Source organism: Girardinichthys multiradiatus, chromosome 8 (assembly GCF_021462225.1).
Source record: "Girardinichthys multiradiatus isolate DD_20200921_A chromosome 8, DD_fGirMul_XY1, whole genome shotgun sequence".
In the NCBI taxonomy this organism is placed as follows: Eukaryota; Metazoa; Chordata; class Actinopteri; order Cyprinodontiformes; family Goodeidae; genus Girardinichthys; species Girardinichthys multiradiatus.
The window spans coordinates 29,211,850-29,234,014 of record NC_061801.1 but is presented as its reverse complement, the minus strand read 5'-3'; the positions used below and the strand labels follow the sequence as shown (position 1 = coordinate 29,234,014).

The window sequence follows — 22,165 nt, the reverse complement described above, 5'->3', positions numbered from 1 at the left end:
TGGCAATCCCATCTATTACTTACAAACTGCAGGCATTAACATGAGAAAACCTGCAATAACATCGTTTTATTTTGGGTATCTGAGAGAAGACGCCGAGCTCTACCTTTTCATTAGGGTTTACGGCCCTGCTCCTGAGACAAGTTGGATTTATTTTTCTAATTAAAAAAACACAAAGTTTCATCATCACCATCTCAGCTGGCTACACCTCAGTCTTAGTGCATATTCCCATCTTTAGACACAATCACGAGGTATGTTCAAACAATAAAAAACATTTTTTTTAAAGCAACAGTATTGATTGATAATTTGGATTACAAACAATAGAATTTGTTTCTTATCCGGAAAAAAGGTATCAAATAATCAAGGAGACTTGACAGGCGTATGAGTAAACACAAAAAGTTGTTAACATGAAAACAGTCGCCATGTTTAGTGTAACCAGAGACTGAAAATGTCAGACCTGTTGGTATCTTATTTTCAACTTTAGTTAACCAGGTGAGGACTTCTTCATGCACTTAAGTTTATTTTAAATTGGAAATATCCCTAATTAAATCAAATACACAACTGTCAGAATTCATGAATACAGCTATTAACTTGAACTGGAGTTTGTCATGTAAACCAAATCTTACCTTCAAACGAGTTAAAGCGCCACCTCGTGGATATACCTATTGCTGCTGAGCATTTGATTGTGTCCAACTTAAAAAATCCAAATACTGAGCTTTGACTTAACTGAACCAGTTTTCTAGTTTTCAGCATAAATAGACACCACTAAATAGTATAACAGAAGAAATAAAATCTAAAAAATAGGATAGAATAAAAAAAAAGTGGTAAGGGAAGAAAATTATGTTATTTTACCAGATTATTGGTGCTACATTATATTAGTCCCCTCCAAGCATCATGTAAAATTATTTTGAATGAAGCAATTTTATTACATTTATGTTTTAGTTTTCTAAGCTGATCAGTGTCTGGAAACTTTTACTTATTAGTCCATAACTTACCTTTTTCCTTGGATAGAAATATGGAATCATACAGAGGTCTTCTCCAGGTACCTCTTCAAAATGTAAACACCACTATGTGCCACTTTGTGTCGGCATATCACATAAAACTCCTTCAAAGTACATTGTTCAAGGGGTAATGAATGCTTTTGCAAGGCATTATGATGCTTGGTAAAGATGTGTAAAAAACCCTAAAATAAATTGATCTTGTACTGCAGTATCATAATCTCACAGTTTTAAGGACTATAAATCTAAACTGATAATTTTGCCCTGCAAAGGTCTGGGAACACTACTTCTTTAAGGATTAAGATAAGATTTAAAAAATGAAAAGGGTTGTCTTTTATAAATAAGAAATAGAATTGTTTTGATGATTAAAAATTATACATTTCCCACTTCATCACTGCCCTCTCCACATTTATAGGCTGTAAAGATATATAGCTATTTATTTACTTATTGTGCAGGAACATATTCTCACATTTAAAATAAATTTAAAATGCAACTTTTAACTTGCCTTCATTTATTTAGCAAAGGAAGAAAAACTCCAACATTGTTTTTTATCAGAATTATTGGTGCTAAATTAAATTAATGTAAACCTATAAAATATATTTAACTGAAGCAATATTGTGGGTCTGTTTCTGCTAGCTACTCATCAAAATGGGAAACAAAAGAGAACACATCAGTTCAGTAAAGCAGATGTTTGTTGATCTTTAGTCAGGTCATTGATACAAGAAAGTAGTTCTTCATCTAGTCTTTCCCTTGTCTACAGGCAGAGAAATACAAATTGAAGTTGTGACAAACAAGGCTGGACAAGAACACACGTTTATTTCATCAACACAGTTAGGAGAATGGTAGAGGAGGTAAAAAAAAAAAAAAATCCCCAGTTATCTGAGAGAGGCATCAATACTACAGAAATAAATGATACATTTACTTAATGGCTTTTTACATGTTTTTACCAGGTGTGCCAATAACTGTACAGTGGGCGCTATCATAGCAGAGAAACATTCTGACCTGTAAATCTGCAGCATGCAGAAAAAAATGAGAAATGGAAAGACATGTAAATTGTGCAGTCTGTAGTTTTCGGAGACACTGCATGCCAAGCTAATTCATTCAAGCTGTTAGAAGATTACACAAAACACAGAACTAAAAAATGGATGAGTGTGTTGATGGTCTTTTATTTCCCTATGCTACGAGGATTAAAAGCTGACCATCTGTGCATCCGCTGCTACAGACACACCTGGGCTTAATCTTCTCTGTCAGGCAGCTCTGTCATCCTTCCCGTGCTCTGTTTAGAGTCACAGTCGGTACAGCCTGATGGAAAACCTGTTAACTGATGTTTTATTCATAAATATCATTTATTGTTCTGTACTACAGAAAAACAAAGCCTCATGCTTAACTTTTCACTCGAGATCTGGCCTGTAGCTTATAGTATCTCAAGGGGAAAAAAAGCTGATGAAGAAAAATGTCAATACTGTGCTTTAACAAAATCGGCTGTATTTAGCACTTAAACCATTAGATTATCTTAATGCCGATGAATAATTAAAAAATGCTTGAACTCACTTACTTTGCCAGGGATGATTGCATATTTATATTTGTTAGTGATCTGATTTAGGCTTGCTTAAAACCAGTAAACCATCATTCTACTTTCCATTGGTGAAAATTCAATCCATTTATTCTGTTCACATTAAACAACAGTATTACAAAAATAAATAAGGTTTTTTCTCCAATCAAGCCTTTGCATTTTCGTGCAATTTATTTATGCTCTTTTTGATGCCCATATGGGATACTGATATTTCCTACATCAATACTGCTTCTATCGTACATTTGTACATTTCCACTTTAAAGTGTCCTGTTTGCTGACATCAAACAGACTGAGGGTTCTCTGAGTGTTCCTGAGCAAACATCTGATTCTGCCTCTTTAGAGAACCTTCAAAAGGATTTTGTAATATGGAAATGATCGCATATGCTTCATCTTATAAACACTGGGTGGTGGATGTGTTTGATCCTGTCAGGTGACTCCTACTCCTGTCTTTTTGTCTTTGTCCCTGAAAATAAAACGAAAACAAGAAAAAAATTTTTTTGGGGAAATAGTGAAAGTGTCCAAAGATTAGAAATGTTCTAAAGAAAAGAATAATTTAAACATACAACCTCAATTTCAATGAAGTTGAGACGTTGTATAAAATGTAAATAAAAACAGAACACAGTGACTCGCGAATCACGTTCAACCTATATACAATTGAATGCAAGATATTTAATGTTAAAACTGAAAAATTTTATCATTTTTCACAAAGATTCACTCAATTTGAATTTCATGCTTGCAAAATGTTCCAAAAAAGCTGGGACACAAGGCAACAAAAGACTGAGAAAGATGAGAAATGCTCAAAAAACACCTGTTTGGAAGGTTCTACAGGTGAAGAAGTTAGTTGGAAACAGGTGAATATCATGATTTGTTGTTTTTTTTGGACGAGTGTCCTCTCCAATGTCGGATGCTGTGCAGCTTGGAAGATTTTTTCTAATACTTTTCTACTTTTGGACATTTGTTATTATGCATTGCCATGGCAACGGGGTTGTTTCTTACAACCGGGAGCAGCTGATTAATATCTCAAAAGCTCAAATAATACTTAAACTACAACCCCAAATCCCTGATGAGTTGAAAAGGAAATGCCGTGGATGCAGAGCAGGAGCTAAGAGAAGAAAGAGAAGGAGGAAGTTCAAACCATCTCCTCCGTCGATTATGATGGGCAATGTGAGATCGTTGGGAAACAAGTTGGATTAACTCCAAGCCCTACAAAGGACCCAGTCAGAGTAACGGGAATGCAGTATTATGTGTTTTACTGAGACATGACTGGAGGATCATATCCCCGACTCCAGCGTCTCTCTGCCAGGCTTTCTAACCATACAAGCAGACAGAGATTTAAAGAGGAGCAGCAAATGTAAAGGAGGTGGACTGGCAGTACTTGTGATCAACAGATGGTGTAATCCAGGACATGTTACTGTGAAGTGTCATCTCTGCAGTCCAGATATTGAACTGTTGGCAGTAAGTTTTCGTCCATATTATTTACCCAGAGAGTTCAACAGTGTTATTTTGGCAACAGTTTACGTTCCACCTTCCGTTGTTGCCGACACTGCATGTGATGCCATCAGCTCAGTTGTTGCTAAGCGACAGACACAAAACCCCAATACGTTTGTGGCAATTTCTGGTGATTTATCCATGCTTCACTCTCTGTTACACTTCCAACATTTCAACAGTTTGTCAGCTGCTCTACCAGAGAAAACAAAACGTTAGATTTGTTTTATGCAAATGTCAAGGACTCATACATCTCTACAGCAAGACCTCCTCTAGGCATATCAGATCACAATCTTGTTTTTCTCTGCTCGAAATATAAGCTCCTTGTTCAGAGACAACCTGTAATAAAGAGGACTGTGAGAAAATGGTCACAGGAAGCTGAAGAAGCCCTGCAAGGTTGCTTTGAGACTACAGACTGGGACGCACTGTGCCAGCCACATGGAGAGGACATCAGTGCCATGACTGAGTGTGTAACCGACTATATAAACTTCTGTGTGGATAACATCATCCCCACCAGAACCGTGAAATGCTTCCCCAATAACAAACCCCGGATCACCGGTGACCTGAAGGACCTGCCTAACAAGAAAAAAAGAGCCTTCAGAGAGGGAGACAGAGAATTATTGAGGAGTATACAGAAGCAACTTAAAGTCAAGATAAGAGACAGCAAGGAGGTGTACAAGAGGAAGCTGGAGAGCAAGCTCCAGCAAAACAATGTCAGAGATGTGTGGTCAGGGATGAAGAAGATCACAGGCTTCAAGCAGAAGGAAGATCAGACCGATGGAGGTCTGGATAGAGCCAATGAACTGAACACATTCTTCAATAGGTTCAGTTCAGCAACAAGCTCAGCATTTTCGTTGTCCGATGAGCTAACCCCTCCCTCCTACTTCTCCATGTCTAAAGGGATTGCTCAATCCAGCGCTCCATCCAACGGGTCCGGACTTCCCTAATCCTGAAAGGTCTTACTAATACTAAGCAGGTTTACTGAAAGTTCTGTTTAAGCGGGTGTTGGGAAATGACTCGCCTAGCCTCTGACAGCCTTCATCCAAAAGTCTCACCCTTCTTCAACTGGAGGTCCGGGCGACCGAGTAGCCTCTTGTAGTCATCCACACCTTCGACAGTCACTTTCATTCACGGCTGCTCATTCCCTAATTTACAACTGGCTCTTGGTATATTGGCTAGGTTAATTTTAGTAGCTCAGCACGAGCCCCAAGGGCGCTGTTTTAACAAACTTGACTAAGGCAACTTACAGGTCCTTCTCAAAATATTAGCATATTGTGATAAAGTTCATTATTTTCCATAATGTAATGATGAAAATGTAACATTCATATATTTTAGATTCATTGCACACTAACTGAAATATTTCAGGTCTTTTATTGTCTTAATACGGATGATTTTGGCATACAGCTCATGAAAACCCAACATTCCTATCTCACAAAATTAGCATATCATTAAAAGGGTCTCTAAACGAGCTATGAAACTAATCATCTGAATCAACAAGTTAACTCTAAACACCTGCAAAAGATTCCTGAGGCCTTTAAAACTCCCAGCCTGGTTCATCACTCAAAACCCCAATCATGGGTAAGACTGCCAACCTGACTGCTGTCCAGAAGGCCACTATTGACACCCTCAAGCAAGAGGGTAAGACACAGAAAGAAATTTCTGAACGAATAGGCTGTTCCCAGAGTGCTGTATCAAGGCACCTCAGTGGGAAGTCTGTGGGAAGGAAAAAGTGTGGCAGAAAACGCTGCACAACGTGAAGAGGTGACCGGACCCTGAGGAAGATTGTGGAGAAGGGCCGATTCCTGACCTTGGGGGACCTGCGGAAGCATTCAACTGAGTCTGGAGTAGAAACATCCAGAGCCACCGTGCACAGGTGTGTGCAGGAAATGGGCTACAGGTGCCGCATTCCCCAGGTCAAGCCACTTTTGAACCAGAAACAGCGGCAGAAGCGCCTGACCTGGGCTACAGAGAAGCAGCACTGGACTGTTGCTCAGTGGTCCAAAGTACTTTTTTCGGATGAAAGCAAATTCTGCATGTCATTCGGAAATCAAGGTGCCAGAGTCTGGAGGAAGACTGGGGAGAAGGAAATGCCAAAATGCCAGAAGTCCAGTGTCAAGTACCCACAGTCAGTGATGGTCTGGGGTGCCGTGTCAGCTGCTGGTGTTGGTCCACTGTGTTTTATCAAGGGCAGGGTCAATGCAGCTAGCTATCAGGAGATTTTGGAGCACTTCATGCTTCCATCTGCTGAAAAGCTTTATGAAGATGAAGATTTCATTTTTCAGCACGACACCGCACCTTCTCACAGTGCCAAAACCACTGGTAAATGGTTTACTGACCATGGTATCACTGTGCTCAATTGGCCTGCCCACTCTCCTGACCTGAACCACATAGAGAATCTGTGGGATATTGTGAAGAGAACGTTGAGATACTCAAGACCCAACACTCTGGATGAGCTAAAGGCCGCTATCGAAGCATCCCGGGCCTCCATAAGACCTCAGCAGTGCCACAGGCTGATTGCCTCCATGCCACGCCGCATTGAAGCAGTCATTTCTGCCAAAGGATTCCCGACCAAGTATTGAGTGCATAACTGTACATGATTATTTGAAGGTTGACGTTTTTTGTATTAAAATCACTTTTCTTTTTTTGGTCGGATGAAATATGCTAATTTTGTGAGATAGGAATTTTGGGTTTTCATGAGCTGTATGCCAAAATCATCCGTATTAAGACAATAAAAGACCTGAAATATTTCAGTTACTGTGCAATTAATCTAAAATATGTGAATGTTAAATTTTCATCATGACATTATGGAAAATAATGAACTTTATCACAATATGCTAATATTTTGAGAAGGACCTCTATAAAAACCTCCTAAAATATCTTAGAACCAGGCAACAAGACTTTTTGCCACCAATGAAAACCAACAATACAGTGACTCAAATAACTGAATGTCCACGATTTAACTAGAATTGTATATGCTTTCTTTATTTAGTAATGCTTTTGCAGGGGTCAGTAACAGCTTAAATTCAGCAACACAAAATAATTTCAATAATAGAAATGAATCAATCAACTCAACCTGTCTTTCCCTGATGCTGAAACTAGTGAGTTTGAAGAGGCTTTGAAGACGGAGGCTCATCCATGCACCTGATGGAGACGTTTCTTCTGGTAACAACGAGTGGTTTCTTGAAGGAAATACGACTTAATCTTCAGGTTTCTTCCTTTAAGTGGCAGGCACTGATGCTCCAGGCTTCGATGGTTAAACAGGATCTTTGTTGTTATTTGTCTCCGAAAACAGTAGTTTCCAGAGGCTGAAGAGTTGAAGGAAACCCGGGGACATAAATTAAGTTGATTCAGAACTTCCAGAAGCCTGAAACTTAGAGCAATCAGCTGTTCACCGATCAAGTTCACTTCTGTTGTCTGGATAAAAAGGCTTTAGATGAAATCAGATTCTTAATTTTGAGGCACAGTCCTTTCTGGGCTCACGAGTTGATCCTCTTTGTTAATGCAGTCAATCAGTGGGGCTGTGTCTCTGTTCCTTTTCCATCCAAGCTTATTTTCTCCGTCCGAACTTGTTCGCTGGTCTTCTGCGAGGAAACAACCCCGTTTCTGCTCTCATCATTGTTTTTATAGCGCCTGATGCTTGCACCGGTCAGGCCCTTATTAGGATTCTTAGTTATTGCGCAACCTATTCAGCTCAGCTTCTTGATTATTGCTCAATACTTTCGTCATGGTCATTGTGACCCACTGATTCTGCTTCTCAGCCTTGGAGATGCCAATAATAGCCACGCTGGTCTGGATTCGCATCCTCCCGTCGCTGTCAGCATGCAGCTGGCTCTCGTCACTCCTAGTTATCCTACAGTTCTTTCCCTAATCTGCTCAGTTTTAAACTTTACACAGTATTACACATTCCATTCTTCAGCTTTCAGCATTCACAGCCAAACAGACATCCCACCCTCCTTTGACCCAGAGGACTCACAGCTGTCCAGTAACACCTCAACATTTTTATTTTCCACCTCAGCCATAGACCCTTCTGCTTCTACATGTTTACCTTCGACCATATCAGAAGATGCTGATGCTCCCTTTGCCTCCCCCTTCCACCTGTGTGTCTCAAGAAGTCAGGTGAAGAGACAACTGGAGAGACTGAATCGGAATAAGGCTACAGGTCCAGATGGTGTTAGCCCTAGAGTCTTGAAGGCCTGTGCACAGCAGCTCTGTGGGATCTGCAGCACCACTTCAATTCAATTCAAACCCTAACCCTAACCCTGGCCCAGAAGAAGGTTCCAGTGTTGTGGAAGACCTCCTGTCTTGTTCCGGTAACAAAGAAAACTCACCCATCAGTCCTCAATGACTATAGACTTGTTGCCCTGGCATCCCATATCATGAAGGTCCTAGAGAGACTCCTGTTGGCCCACCTGAGTAAGCAAACAGTAAACCATCAGGACCCCCTTCAGTTTGCTTATCGCTGTGGAGTTGGAGTTGAAGATGCCGTCATACACCTGCTTCAACAAACACACTGTCATCTGGACAAAGCCAGCAGCACTGTGAGGATCTTGTTCTTTGATTTCTCCAGTGCATTTAACACAATTCAAACTGATTTGTTCTGTCAGAAACTCCAGAAGACTCAGGTGGAGGCCTCAACAATCTCCTGGATCAAAGACTACCAGACAAACAGACCACAGTTTGTGAGACTGAAGGGTTGTGTATAACCAGGTAGTCAGCAGCACAGGAGCACCACAGGGGACTGTACTCTCACCAGTCCTTTTCACTCTGTACACCTCAGACGTCCAGTACAAGACAGACTCCTGTCATCTGCAGAAATACTCGGATAATTCTGCAGTTGTGGGGTGGATCAGAGATGGACAAGAAGATGAGTACAGGGAGCTGGTGGACCGCTTTCAGTTCAATTCAGTTCAAAAATACTTCATTAATCCCAAAGGGAAATTAAATCATCTTTGTGGCATGGTGTGGAAACAATCATCTCATTTTGAACGTGACTAAAACAAAGGAGATGATTGTATATTTTATATATTTTATTGTATAATTCATCACTTTGTAAACGAACTGCTTGAGCAAATAGCCAAGCAGTTTAAGAACAATGTTTTTCAATGTACAATTTTAAGGATTTTAGGAATTTGATCATCTACAGTCCATAATATCATCAAAAGATTCAGAAAATCTGGAGAAATCTCTGCACGTTAACAGTGAGGCCGAAAACCAACATTGAATGCCCATGACCTTTGACCCCTCAAGAGGCACTGCAATAAAAATGCAATAAAAACATCATTCTGTAACGGATATTACCATGTGAACTCAGGAAAACTTCAGAAAAGCATTGTCAATTAACACAGTTTGTAGCTACATCTACAAGTGCAAGTTAAAACTCTAGTATGCAAAGTTAAAGCCGTTGATCAACAACAACCAGAAACTCTCCCAGCTTCTTTGGGGCTGAGCTCATCTAAGATGAACTGATGCAAAGTGGAAACCTGGCTGTGGTCTGACGAGTCTACATTTCCGACTGTTTTTGGAAACCATGGACATTGTGTCTTCTGGGCCATAGAGCAAAAGTACTATCCAGATTGTCATAAGCACAAAGATCCAGAGCCAGCATTTGTCATGGTATGGGGGTGTGTTAGTGCCCATGGCATAGGTAACTTGCACATCTGTCAAGGCACCAGTAATGCTGAAAGGTACATACAGGTTTTGGAGCAACATCTGCTGCCATTTAAGCAACATCTTTCGGGATGTCATGCTTATTTCAGCAAGACAGCAGCATGGCTTCATAGTAAAAGAGTGCTGGTACTAGATTGGCCTGCCTGCTGTCCAGACCTGCCCCCCATTGAAAATGTGTGGCGCATTATGGAGTGCAAAATACAACAACGGAGACCCAACTGTTGAGCAACTGAAGTTGTACGTCGAGCAAAAATGGGAAAGAACTCTACTTGCAAAGCTTTAATTATTGTCCTCAGTTCCCACATGCTTATTGAATGTTGTTAAAAGGAAAGATGATGTAACACAGTGATAAACATGCCTCTGTCCCAGCTATGAAATTCAAAATGTTTAAATATTTCCAAAAAGCGAAGTTTATCAGTTCAAACTTTAAACATCTTGTCTTCATAGTGTCCTCAATTGCATATAGGTTAAACAGATTTTGCAAATCATTGTATTCTGTTTTAATTTATGTTTTTCACAGTATTCCAACTTCATTGGATTTGGGGTTGTACATTGTTTGCCACGTTTATTGGCACTTCTGGAAAAGATGTTAAAATACATTTATCTAGTTTTTATCTTTATACTTATCGTACATTTATAGTGCAGCAAGATGTTTTGCAGCTTAAATAAACTGCCCAAATAGTTATGTTAGTGTATGCTTGGCATGTTCTGCAGAGCTTGAGAAAGATCACATGGAGGTGTCTCTCTTCCTCTGGCCACAGACTGGACCCGTATTTATCTTGTCACTACAGACTGTTACCCAGCTTGTGAGGTATGAACAACCATTAGACACTATTTATATACCAAATAATGGTTTGGCGGCTATGCAAGAAGCCTTTTCTGTCCTACCATCACAAACGTAAATATGTGTGAAGTTAATTTTTTAACTTAGGAGCAGGGCCACGCCTTAACCACACCTCTAACAGCCTACTTATTCCAAAATCACCCAACCTTCACAGTCTGTTACGTTCTTTCAACCCCACCCTCCCTTACCCTTAACCTTTCTCACTTCATCCCTCTTCCTTCGCTTAATCCCATCATCCTCATCGCTCTTCCTTCCCTTCATCCCATCATCTTTATCCCTCTTCCTTCCCTTCATCCCATCATCCTCATCCCCCTTCCTTCACTTTATCCCATTACCCTCTTCCCTAGGAAGGCCTTATTGAGAAGACTGTACCCCCATGCTGAGTTTCTTACTCCCAAGTCTCCAGACCTGTCTCCCCAGAGGACCTTATCCTTATTTCCAGTTCTTCTATCCCTTCAACTCCTTACTTCAATAAACCTTTAAACTCATATGCTTGAGGTGTGGTCCTTGCAATTGAAACATAGATTCAACCAGAGTTTCAGTCCTCTGATGTGAATTAACCAAAAACCTGCAAAGTTAGCTAAAGAGAAGACAGAGGGGCCTGGATGCTTGGTAACCTAGAGAGAGGAATTGTTTATGACCTTTCCTTTTTACCTCCAAGTTTATAAAATGTTTTAGAAGACTCGTACTATTGACAAAATTGGGTTGTTCAAAGTATTAACAGCTTAACAGAGGTTTTGGTTTAAACAATTATTTCTTAAGATGTTTTTTACCTACAAATGTGATTTGTACCAATGTGAAACTGATTCTAAATAAAGCAGAGACTGAATGTTAACATATAGATTATATATAAAGTTAGGTATTTTGTATATAGATTAGCTAAGTTACACATAATGGAAAATAACAGGCACTAGGTGGGATACTTTTACCACTTTGGCTGCATGAAGACCAGAAATTGCTCAAGGTGAATTGAAAAATAAAAGATTAATATATTTTCAGCCATTCTACACATCTTAACATGGGGTGTCATTAAACATGGCCACCACTGTGTATTAAAGGCAAATTTGAAGCCAGCGGAAATTAGGGGGACCAATGTCCTATAACTGAGCCAGCCATCATTTTTTGGAGGGAATGAAGAGGTGTTGTGGTACTATATGGTTTCTGGAAATCAAATGCCCTTTACAGAGCTTTTTAATGTTTATATCTTGGTGAAAGCTATTGGATCTGTGTAATGATAACTTAAACCTCTTTTTGAGCAACAATACCATGATGTGCTGCTAAAATGTGACCTATGGTGACATGAAGATATTCCCATGGTTTTGCAGCAATTGTCTGTCTGCTTCAAGCTTGACTGCAACCTTGTCACTGATTTGTGTTCTAGTCATTGAGTTAGCCCTATTACACCATGTGTTCACGTGTTGAACTGCTCATCTGTCTGTCTGTGGTGAAACAAATCTTTTTGAGAGTAAATTTATGAGTGAAACTGGGACATGCATTTTTACATTGGGTCAACATCTGCTACCTCTACAGTTATTGTCCTTTTTATGAAATTTCAGAGTCATTTTAACATCTTTTAACATTTTAACATCTAATTGTAGTTTTTTCAAAACATTGGTCAGAAATGATGGTGCCTTGAAGCTCCTTTGCTTGGAAACCAGCTTGCAGATAATCTGACCAAAATTAAAATGTTCACTGATAAAAGAGTTAGATTGAATTTGAGGAACTTCTGGTCTACTGCCCATTAATTTCTGCTGTACTGTCTGATATGTCAACTGTTTAGCGTGACAGAGGATATTGTTTGGTGTCAGAAGGAGCCAGGCAATAACTCAAGAGGACTGATGAGAAGTAATAAGAAGCATATGGAGTGTGCTGGGCAAAAAGACATGGGTATTGGCAGCTCACATGTGCATGTCAAGTATGGCTAAATGTATTGCAAGTGCTTCCAGCAAATTCACTGTCTGGATGGTTGCTTTGGCTCTGTGCCTTGATGGAAGTAGTGGCGTCATATTAGCAACACAATTCTGCAAGGTTGAAAGCAGAATTGGTATGCTTATCCATATGAGGGGATTTTCAAAGTTCATTTAATAGATACATATTAAGGATGTAATGGTACACAAAATAACAGTTCGACATGTACCTTGGTTTTCTGTAAGTTTCAATGTAGAGAAACAAAAATGTATAAATATTATTGTTTACTTTATTCAACAGTCAATGAAGTAAGTTTAAATTTTCTGGCAATGTGTTCTAGCATTTCAATGAGTGGCGTATATAGAACTGATTGGAGACTTTGGTTTGAGTTTGTCAATTAATGAAAGATAAAGGGGATCAGTGGATCAATAGATAGATCACACAACAATAAAACAACTTGAAAATGGTTGTTGTTGCTGTTTAGGAATTTTGAATAACACAGATCCAACATTTGCTAATAAACGAATTACTGAGTTTCTTTGGAGTTGTTTTGATATATACACGATCCAGTGTACCAGTCTTATGTGAATGCACCATAGGAACACACCTGTTGGGAAAACTCCTTTGTCAGACTTCCCTTCACACAGTACTGCTTTCGTGCCTTGCATGGCATTTTGACTCTGTATCAGAGATGTTTGCATTCTGCTTGACATTGTTTGAGGTTACCTAAGATGTTGGGAATCAGAAGCTTGCAAAGTCCTGGCATCATCATATGGGCCTTCCCAAATTGTTTAAGAGGGTTATTCTAGCATTTAGCAAATTAAAATTATTTTTTTAATCCTAGTTAACCTAAACAGGAAAAGTTTATCCTCATACTGTCAGACAGTGATAAAATAATGGTAATGTGTAGTAATACTGTGTAGGTAAATATTTTCTTTCAACTGTATTACTGAAATAAACTGATATGTATTGAATTTCATTTAACTGAATTAATATGAATGAACAAAGTTGAACAACATTGAATTTAACTGATATGAAATTACTCGAACTGAATTGAATAAATAAAATACAATGTATGCTACCTAAAACACTGTATAATCATTAGAATTCAATGTAAATATTGTATTTGACTTCTAAATCAAGCACAGTGAAAAATAAAGTGATGGGAAAATAAGCCCTTCCAATAACTGGTGTCTTTTTGGATACAGAGGTTTTATCAGGTTGGTTCCTGCTGAAGGAGGCTTTAGTAAGATCTCACTACTAAAATAGTGACTTAAATATAATTCTGTTCACACAAATCCTTCAGAGCTTCCGTGTTTGTAATGTGCTCTATAAACAAATCTTAATCTATGTGATAAAAAAAAAATAAAGACTTCCCTGAATATTTCTAAATGGAGTTGGGAGTTAGACTCCTTCTGATTGCTATAAAATGTTTATGTTTTAGAACATTCTGAAATATTTGGGTGGTTGACTTTAATTCTGGAAATGGGCCTGTTCATTGGTGTCTTTTGTGATGACATAATTTTAAGGTGGCCATAGAGATTTCCCTTTGTGTGACAAGATAATTTTGGTGTTTTCTTGTTGCTTATTGTAACTGCCACCTTTTGTAATCTGTGCCTTCCCAACATATAAGCAAGACACTGCCCAGACACGGCTCAGCTACAACATGATTTGTCCACTGACTTTCTGGCTTTAGTAGGACGACAACCCACATGATTGTTGTTGCTGTTATTCATGACACATTGTATTATCTGTTTCTTGTAAACATCCACAGTTTCGCATTTCAAAAACAAACATGACATAAATGGGAAGTGGCACACAGACCAGAAAAATACGTGCCTGCACAAGTAGTTATGATGGAAGCAGTTGTATGACAGAGGCATTAGTCACAGCATCAAAGCACAAATGGTGTTCAGGGTCAAAAACATTTACTGGAATCCAGAGTGTCCTGGCGGCTTTGTGGGAAAGCGCACATTCCATGATCTAAAGCTCTGATCCCAAGTAAGTTTTTGGCCTCAATTTGCTCGCTACTACCTTCCCCCCATTCTTGTCTGACTCTAGAAAATATTCCCCCAATTTACAACTTAAATTTAAAACCATCAGCAAAGAGGAGAAAATATCAGTAATAATTTTTCCTTATAATTTAAAATTTTAATAATGCCATTAATCATTTATTTGAGGATAGCATGTCAGAATGATAAGATGATGGTGCGAGTAGCTGGACTTTTAAAGGGCTGCTGTGATATCTGACATCACGGCATCTGTTACAGATCCTTTAAGTTCGGTTATGTAACAGATTGGCTCTTTAGTGAAGGTCTCAGATATTTATTCGAGAACATAAGAAAATAAACAGCATCATAAACACCAAGCAGCTCAGGAATAAAGCAGCTCAGATCAGGAATAAAGTTGTGAAGAAGTTTAAAGAGGTTTAGGCTATAAAGCAATATGGTGAAATAATCTGTTCACAACTATGAGCCATGCATTTTGTAAATATTAACTTTATGGAAGAGAGACAAGAAAAAATGCATTGTTGAAAGAAACCCATAAGTCCTAAACAAAGTTTTCCACAAGCAATGTAGAGGACACAGCAAATGTGGAAGATCCTTCTTTAGTAGGATGAAACCATCTAACACATCACCTTAAAAACATTATCTCTACAGTGAAACGATCTGGTGGCCGCATCTTGCCATCTGAATGTGTTTCTTCTGAATGCACGGAGATGCTAGTCAGAATGGATGATGCTGATCACAGGGCAATCCTGGAAGAAAATATTTACATTTAAGTTTATGTACTAGCAGTACAACAACCCTAAACCTACAGCCAGAGCTGGAATGTTTTAGACTAAACTATCTTTATGAGTTAAAATGACCAAGTAAAAGTCAGACCTAAATCCAATTAAGAATCGGTGGCAAGATATGAAAATTGTTGTTCACGGGTGGTCTCAATCCAATCTGACTGAGCTTGAGCTATTTTGCAATGAGTCATTCAGTCACTAGATTTGGAGGTGTAATTGCATTTAAATTCATATGAATATAAAAGTTTTGACAGACTTTCTAGATTTTTGCTTGTAAAAAAAAGAAAAGAAAAACATGTATCCTTTTCCTTTCACATCACTGTTATGCATCAGTATCTGTTGGTCTATCCCATAAAGTCCCAACAAAATATATGGAAATCTGTGGTTTTGTGACAAAATGTGAAAAAGTTAATTGGGTATTAATACTTTTCCAAGGAAGGATATTTGTACCAAATTAACATTCATAGAAATAGCAAAACAAAAGCATGACCACCACTGACCTGCCATTAAATGAAAAAAAATACCAAAAAAAAGCACAATGAAAGTATTACCTTTTTGGGGCAGTTTTAGCAAAAGTATTTCTTACATTTGTTTTGACAACTTCCTGTTGAACCGAACTTTAAATTATGCAAAAGAAACATCTGTTAATGTGTTTGAATTTCACCTGCATCTGGCTGCCTATGCTTACATCTCTTTGTCATTTCTTTGGCCTTGCTTGACATGACCACTGCAGAATAGGGACATCCCACAGGAGCTGAAGCTGTTGACAGTCATCCATCAAATCTAATTCCTTCTGATTCCAACCCATTACTTCAGAGACAGAAATTCATTTTGTACCATATTTTTCAACTAGTGGCAGTCATAATGTTTTGTCTGCAATGTAGCCTTCACTAAAAGTGGGAAAAATATGTAACTCAACCAGAGATTTGAATGTCTCAAATTAGGTCAAAAGTTTAGAATGAAAAAAGATAACTGGCTTCCTGTAAATTATAACCTCAGTTCCATCCTCAATTACTACCAGAATCCAAGATGCTTAGCATCCACATAAGTCGTTTCAATGAAGATATACATAAAATGCTGCCTGCTGTTGCAGCTGAAGTATTGGACCTTTTTAAAGCCCAATTTATTTCATTTTACAATGCAAAAAAAAAATGAAAATAGTTGGAAACTAATTCAACAATTTTGGTAATTTTGATTATCATCTTTGCTGCTGCTTGTATTCCCAAGACTACTAGTATTTTGCTCATTAGTGTTGGATCACTGCACAGCTCCAGTGTAATATTGTAATTGCATATTAAGTGAAACTAGAGTAAAATGCAGGATGGTAGTTGATGAACCTCATCTGTTTAGCATTAGTGCTTCAGTGGACACTTCTGCCAGAGTGTTTTCCCTCAGGTGTAAGATCTTTCTTCAATAACGACTTGATGAAAAGCTACATCTGAACTCCAACAATGTCTCTGGGGACTGCAGGAGCAGATATTCAACAAGAACCCTGTCAGAATAGAGGAATGCCAAATGCAGAGATTTGCAGAACGTTTCTTGGCCCAGATTGAAAGCCATGGAAATGCGCTGAATCATTTAAAACTCACATTTTTTTGTAAGGAAAATTGCACTCCCCTGCCACTTTTTTGTCTGTTGTATCTCGCTTGTAGAAGAATAATTGGTCCCACATTAAAGAATGAGTTTACAAGACGACTGTAATAGAGAGACAGTCAAGCTTCAATTCTTTCAGCAATCAATCTGTAGGTATTAGCCAAAAGTAACAGTTTTAGCTACAGGTTCACTTGTAGGCCAAACAAAAGAATTATCTCTTAAATGCCAAACCCATTGTTTGTGTGTCTTTGCGTCAATGTATCATCATTTAATCATATTAAGTATCAGTTTTGTTTTTTTGTAATTTTATTTCCATCAATGTAAAGAAAATCTAGAGATGTCCCAACTCAATACTTGGGATAGAATCAGTCTTAATCAAATTATTTTTGAATTATGAGTATCAGAATCCCTCCCTAAACTCCACTCCTGGTACTTGTTGTAGTGTCTATAGTTGTATGCCTGCTGCACTGCCAATGAGATAGTCAGTCATTTTCCATACCGCTTCTTCCATATTGGGTTGCAGGGAAACTGGTGCCTATCTCCCGCAGTCTATGGGCAAGAGGCAGGGTCCACAAGTACACAAATAACCATGTACACACTTATTTGCAAACCTAAGGGCAATTTAGAAAACCCAATTAACCCAACAGTCATGTCTTTGGACTGTGGGAAAACCCACACATACACAGGGAGAACATGCAAACTCCATGCAGAAGCAGGAGTTGAACCCAAGACCTTCTTGCTGCAAGTCAACAGTGCTACCAACTGCACCACCATGCAGCCCGACTTCCAATGAGATAGTAAAAAATATTATTAATATGGTGGAGCTAATCTGGTTAGTGTTTCTCCCTGGGCTATTGTTGCATTGGCAGCGATGTGGTATGTTTGTTTGGTTGCAGGGGTCGTGGTGGGGGCTGCCAGCTCCTAGTACTTGTCAGGGCCCTCTTCCTGGGTGGGTTTGTCCTGTCTTGGTGTGGGGTTGGGGGTTTCGTTATGAAAACGGTGCTCGGTGGTGTCTGCTCTGTTGCGCCTGTGGGCAGATGGCTGGAATGGTGTTGCGCGGGGCCCTTGCGTTGCCTTTGTGACACGCTGTGTGGTAGAGGACAGGATGCAGCGGGGGTGCTTGAAGAGGGGCTGTGTGGGTGTATCTTCATCGACTTATCGGGGATAGAGCTCATCTGTGGGGGTATGCCCCCGTGGGGAGGGGATTCATGGCATTTGGGTTCGGGGGTATGTGTTCGACATCAGTGTACTGGTTGAGGGTGGCCCTGTGGGGAGATTCATGTAGGGGGGGTGTCAGGCTCATGGGGTTGAGGCTGGAATTCATTGGGGGGTTGGAACTGTTTCATCCTGTGGCATCCTGTTAGCGGGCTCGTTTAGACCAGGTAGACCCCTCTTTTGTACATGGCCCCCTGTCCGGATGGGGTCTGAGGCTAGGACGTTTAGCCTGTCTCCACCCCGAAGGGAAAGGGACCACCTCCTGGGTCCAGGGGCTGGTTACCCCTATGGGGTATCTGCACCTGGACCTGGGAGTATAGAGTATGTATGGGGAGTGTGAGTGAGTGTATGATGTCCATTGTTGTGTATCTTTATGTTGGGTGCGTGGGTGTGAGTGTTTTTATGTGTAGGCATGAGGCTGAGAATGTGTGATTTGACTGTGTGTGCCTGTTTTTGTTTCAGGTTGGGTCTTGGGCTGCTTCCTCTCCTGGATCAGTTTAAACCCCCCATCAAATGTAGGACCTATTTCCTGGCCCCACATTCCCTGCCGGTGGCTGGTGTGTCTGCCCGCTGGTGTACTTGTGGTTCTCGGTCTCCGGGGCTGGGTGCTTTGGTGTGCACCCGCTCCCTCCCGGTGGCTGCTTGCCGGGACCTGGGCCCCTGAGCTCTGTCGGGCCTCTGCTTGGGGAGGGATGTGTCCCGGGGTCTCGGGTCTCTGGGTCCATGGCTGGAACTGCTCAGGAGTAGACAGCTGCCGGTGGGGCCTGTGGGCTCGTCGCTGCAGCTCCCCGGGGCTTCTGCACTGTGGCTGCTGGGTGGTTCCCATGGGACTCTCCCCTGCTCTTCTCTGGGGGGAATGTGGTAGTCCCGGCAGTAGTTTTTCTGGGGTTCCAGTGCTCTGGGGGCCTTTGGATGTCTGTGGCTGGGATCTCCTCCATGTCTGACTCAGGTCCAGGTTGGGCAGGTCTGTGCCTCCTCACACATGCTATTGCATATTTTTATGGAGAAACCTTGTATATACAAGCGCGCTCACACTCAAACCCACAGGTGTTTAGATTCAGGTGTTAATAGATACACAAATGTTCTATATTGAGCCACCCTTACCACTAAATACATCTTGCATTCATTAGTACCGTGCACCTTTTGGTAATAATGCTGTTATTATATGTGTTTCTGCAGGTGTAGAAGCAATCTTCTAGGCTGTTATCCTGTAATCTCTTCATCTTTATTTCTCTCCTTCATTCTTTTCTCCTTTTCTCCCTTTTTTCTTTTTGCCCCACCTCTCTACAATTTCCATGCTTGTTACTGGGAAAAGATGGCCAAGCAATGTATGAGGCTGAGTTGGAAGTATTAAATGAAATAGAAGCTACATAATGACTCACTCAGGTGGTTAATGGGTCCATTAACCAACATCAGTTGCTTCTGTGAGGTTTCATCCAAATTTGTCAATTTCATTTGTCTACTCACCTGCCCACAGGCAAAAAATGACTTAACTCACTTTTGCACTTAGTTTTTCTTTTTTTTTTACCTTAAGCTTGATCCACAATTACAGAGACTGAGGTGGAAAGGGTGGAGGGGTCACAACCACAAAGTTAGTTTTACTGAGTAGCAAGAGAGAGGGGAAAGGATGAAGGGGTGTGAAAGAATGCAGCTGTTCAAACAGCCCTTTGATTTAGTGGTCACACTGCTCGGTGTGACTCACTGCGGCTCAAACACAGAGAAGATCACTTAGACGTTCATCCCTCCGGTCCAGCGATTTTCAGCTCTCTGTTTGCACTTTTTGTGCGAGGGGGCAAGGACAGAGGAAATTTTGCTGATGTGGTATTTGTTTCAATTCTCTTTTTACAAACACAGACTGAAATAAAAAGAAACCTTAGTAAATAACAGTGGGGTAAATCAAATTTTCTGCATTTTAATCATCCAAAATCATGTTCCTTGCGACCATCTGCTCTTGATAGGAAACTTGAATATTAACACACTAGACGGGATGAAAAAACAGCAATGAAAGGGCACAGCAGTTTCCTATTTTCTCCTTTAATATGGCAGCCTTCAGTAGTGCCAAAATGTCCTGCAAATCAAAACCAAGACAAAACAAATAGGCACATGTTACTATATATACATATATATATATATAAGAAAAATCATACCATGTTATGTCTCAACATTATAGAATATAGAGAAGGCATCTCGCTGCAGGAAATATGATCAGCATATGTTGAAAGTGCCTTGCAGTGTTTTCCTGGTGCAAGGTATTTGGCTCTTTACAAATAAAGCAAAGCATTATGCTACTCCTATTTGTCTGGTGGATTCATAAAGAACACCAGTATTTTAAAACCAAACATTTTTTTCTTGTTCTATGAGTTCAGAGAGCGTCTCTGCATGTTAACACCACTAGATCTATGACAGAAATCACATTCTTTGATGGCATTCCTTGTTCTTCATAATCAAATAACAAACAGTAAAACTGTTAAACTTTTCAGTCTCTGGCTCATGATGAAGAGTTCAAGAATCTTGGTTTGTTGTTTAAGAGTGATGGTAAAATGGAGAGGGAGATGGATAAACGGATTGCCCGTTTTGGTATTTTTATTCTTAGTTTTTGATTATGTTTTCCTGTTTAATCCGTTTCTCTGATCCCAGTGTCTCCATGTCAAGTAGTTATTTTCCCTCAGCTACTCCATTCATGCACCGCTCATAGCTGTTGTCCATTTAGTTAGACTCGCTCCAGTAGTCATTGCTCCTCTGGTCGTCAATCACTTCTAGCTGTTTTTTTCTGCTGTGTTCCATCCTGACTCTGTTGTTCTCCTCATGCCTTGTTAGTGTCTAGGTTTGTTTTTTTATTGTAAAAGATCTCAGTCCCATTATATTTCTGCCTGCCTCCTGTGTCGTCGTGAGTCCTACCAATCTTTGATTCGTAACAAACTTGGAGCCGAGCTACGGCTCCTCCGCATCGAGAGGAGTCAAATAAACAAAAATTTGTTTTAACTGAAGATAGGATATCCCTCCCTCTAACAGCTAGTATACCCCCTCTCGCTGAAATACAATAGCTTTAGTGAAATGACACTATGTATTTCACAGCTGGAATGAGGTTCTTTTTTTTGGAATGCTGTATTTAGTTTATGCCAAAAGTGTTCTCTGTCCTCATGTCCAGATAGTTCAATTTTACGAGTATCTCTTTCTATTTCAGAGGACCTGGTCCTGTCTGTCCGAACTTTAATTTGGGCTTTATATTTTTCTTAGACAGCAAAGGTCTCATTTGTGCACACATCCCATGAAAGTAAACCTTGTGTAGTCTATTTTTGATTGTACAGGCATACACTTTTACCATCTTGCTTTTAGAATAAACTTGTTTGGGCAGCCAGAACTGGGCATGTTGGCAGTATTTTTAAATGTCCTGAACTTGTACACTAATTTCCATTAAGTAGACTGACTGACTGATTGCAAATTCTTTGTAGATCTCTTGAAATCCTTTTTCCTTTCAGTCTTTTTTCTGAAGGCCTCAGACAGCTCTTTTGATTTTATTATGGTGTTCATTGTCACCTTGACAAGTCAGCAGCCCACACACTAAATATCTAAGTTTTAAACGTGACAACCCTACAGTGGCCGGGGGGTGAAAACCAACATTACAAAATCTAAAACACTTCTACAAACCTAAAGACAAATTAACATTTCAGAAAACAATTTAAACAGATGCGAAACATTTTTACAAGTACTGAAATAAATTTACATTGCAGAAAACAAGTTATTATTTCAGAAAACAATTTAGCAAGATGCAAAATACTTTTACAAGTACTGAAACAAATTTACATTTGACAAAATCAACCGGAAAGGGAATGTACCAACTCCGAGGCTGACCCGGAAGTGACAACGGGAGCGCTCGCAGTGGGTGTGTCCCAATTCAGGGGCTGCATCCTTCGAAGGACCCGGTCTATGTGGGCTGGGTCCTTCGTCAACCGCTAAAACCACGGAGGCCGTGAACGGTCTTGCCTTTACCAGCTTTACCAGGACCTTCAGCATTTTTGTCATCGTCACAGACATCTCCTTTATCTCCGGCTGAGAGACAATCATGTTCAGGTAAAAAAGAGGTTTGATTT

The 22,165-nt window shown here is 39.9% G+C and overlaps 1 long non-coding RNA gene across 1 annotated transcript; it reads right to left on the bottom strand.

The window, feature by feature from the left end:
* Positions 1–1,792: 1,792 nt before the first annotated feature.
* Positions 1,793–7,176, bottom strand: LOC124873034. Its single transcript, XR_007039421.1, has 2 exons — positions 7,127–7,176; positions 1,793–3,031 (listed from the first exon to the last, which is right to left on the bottom strand). It is a non-coding gene; the product is annotated as an uncharacterized LOC124873034 (long non-coding RNA).
* Positions 7,177–22,165: the final 14,989 nt, after the last annotated feature.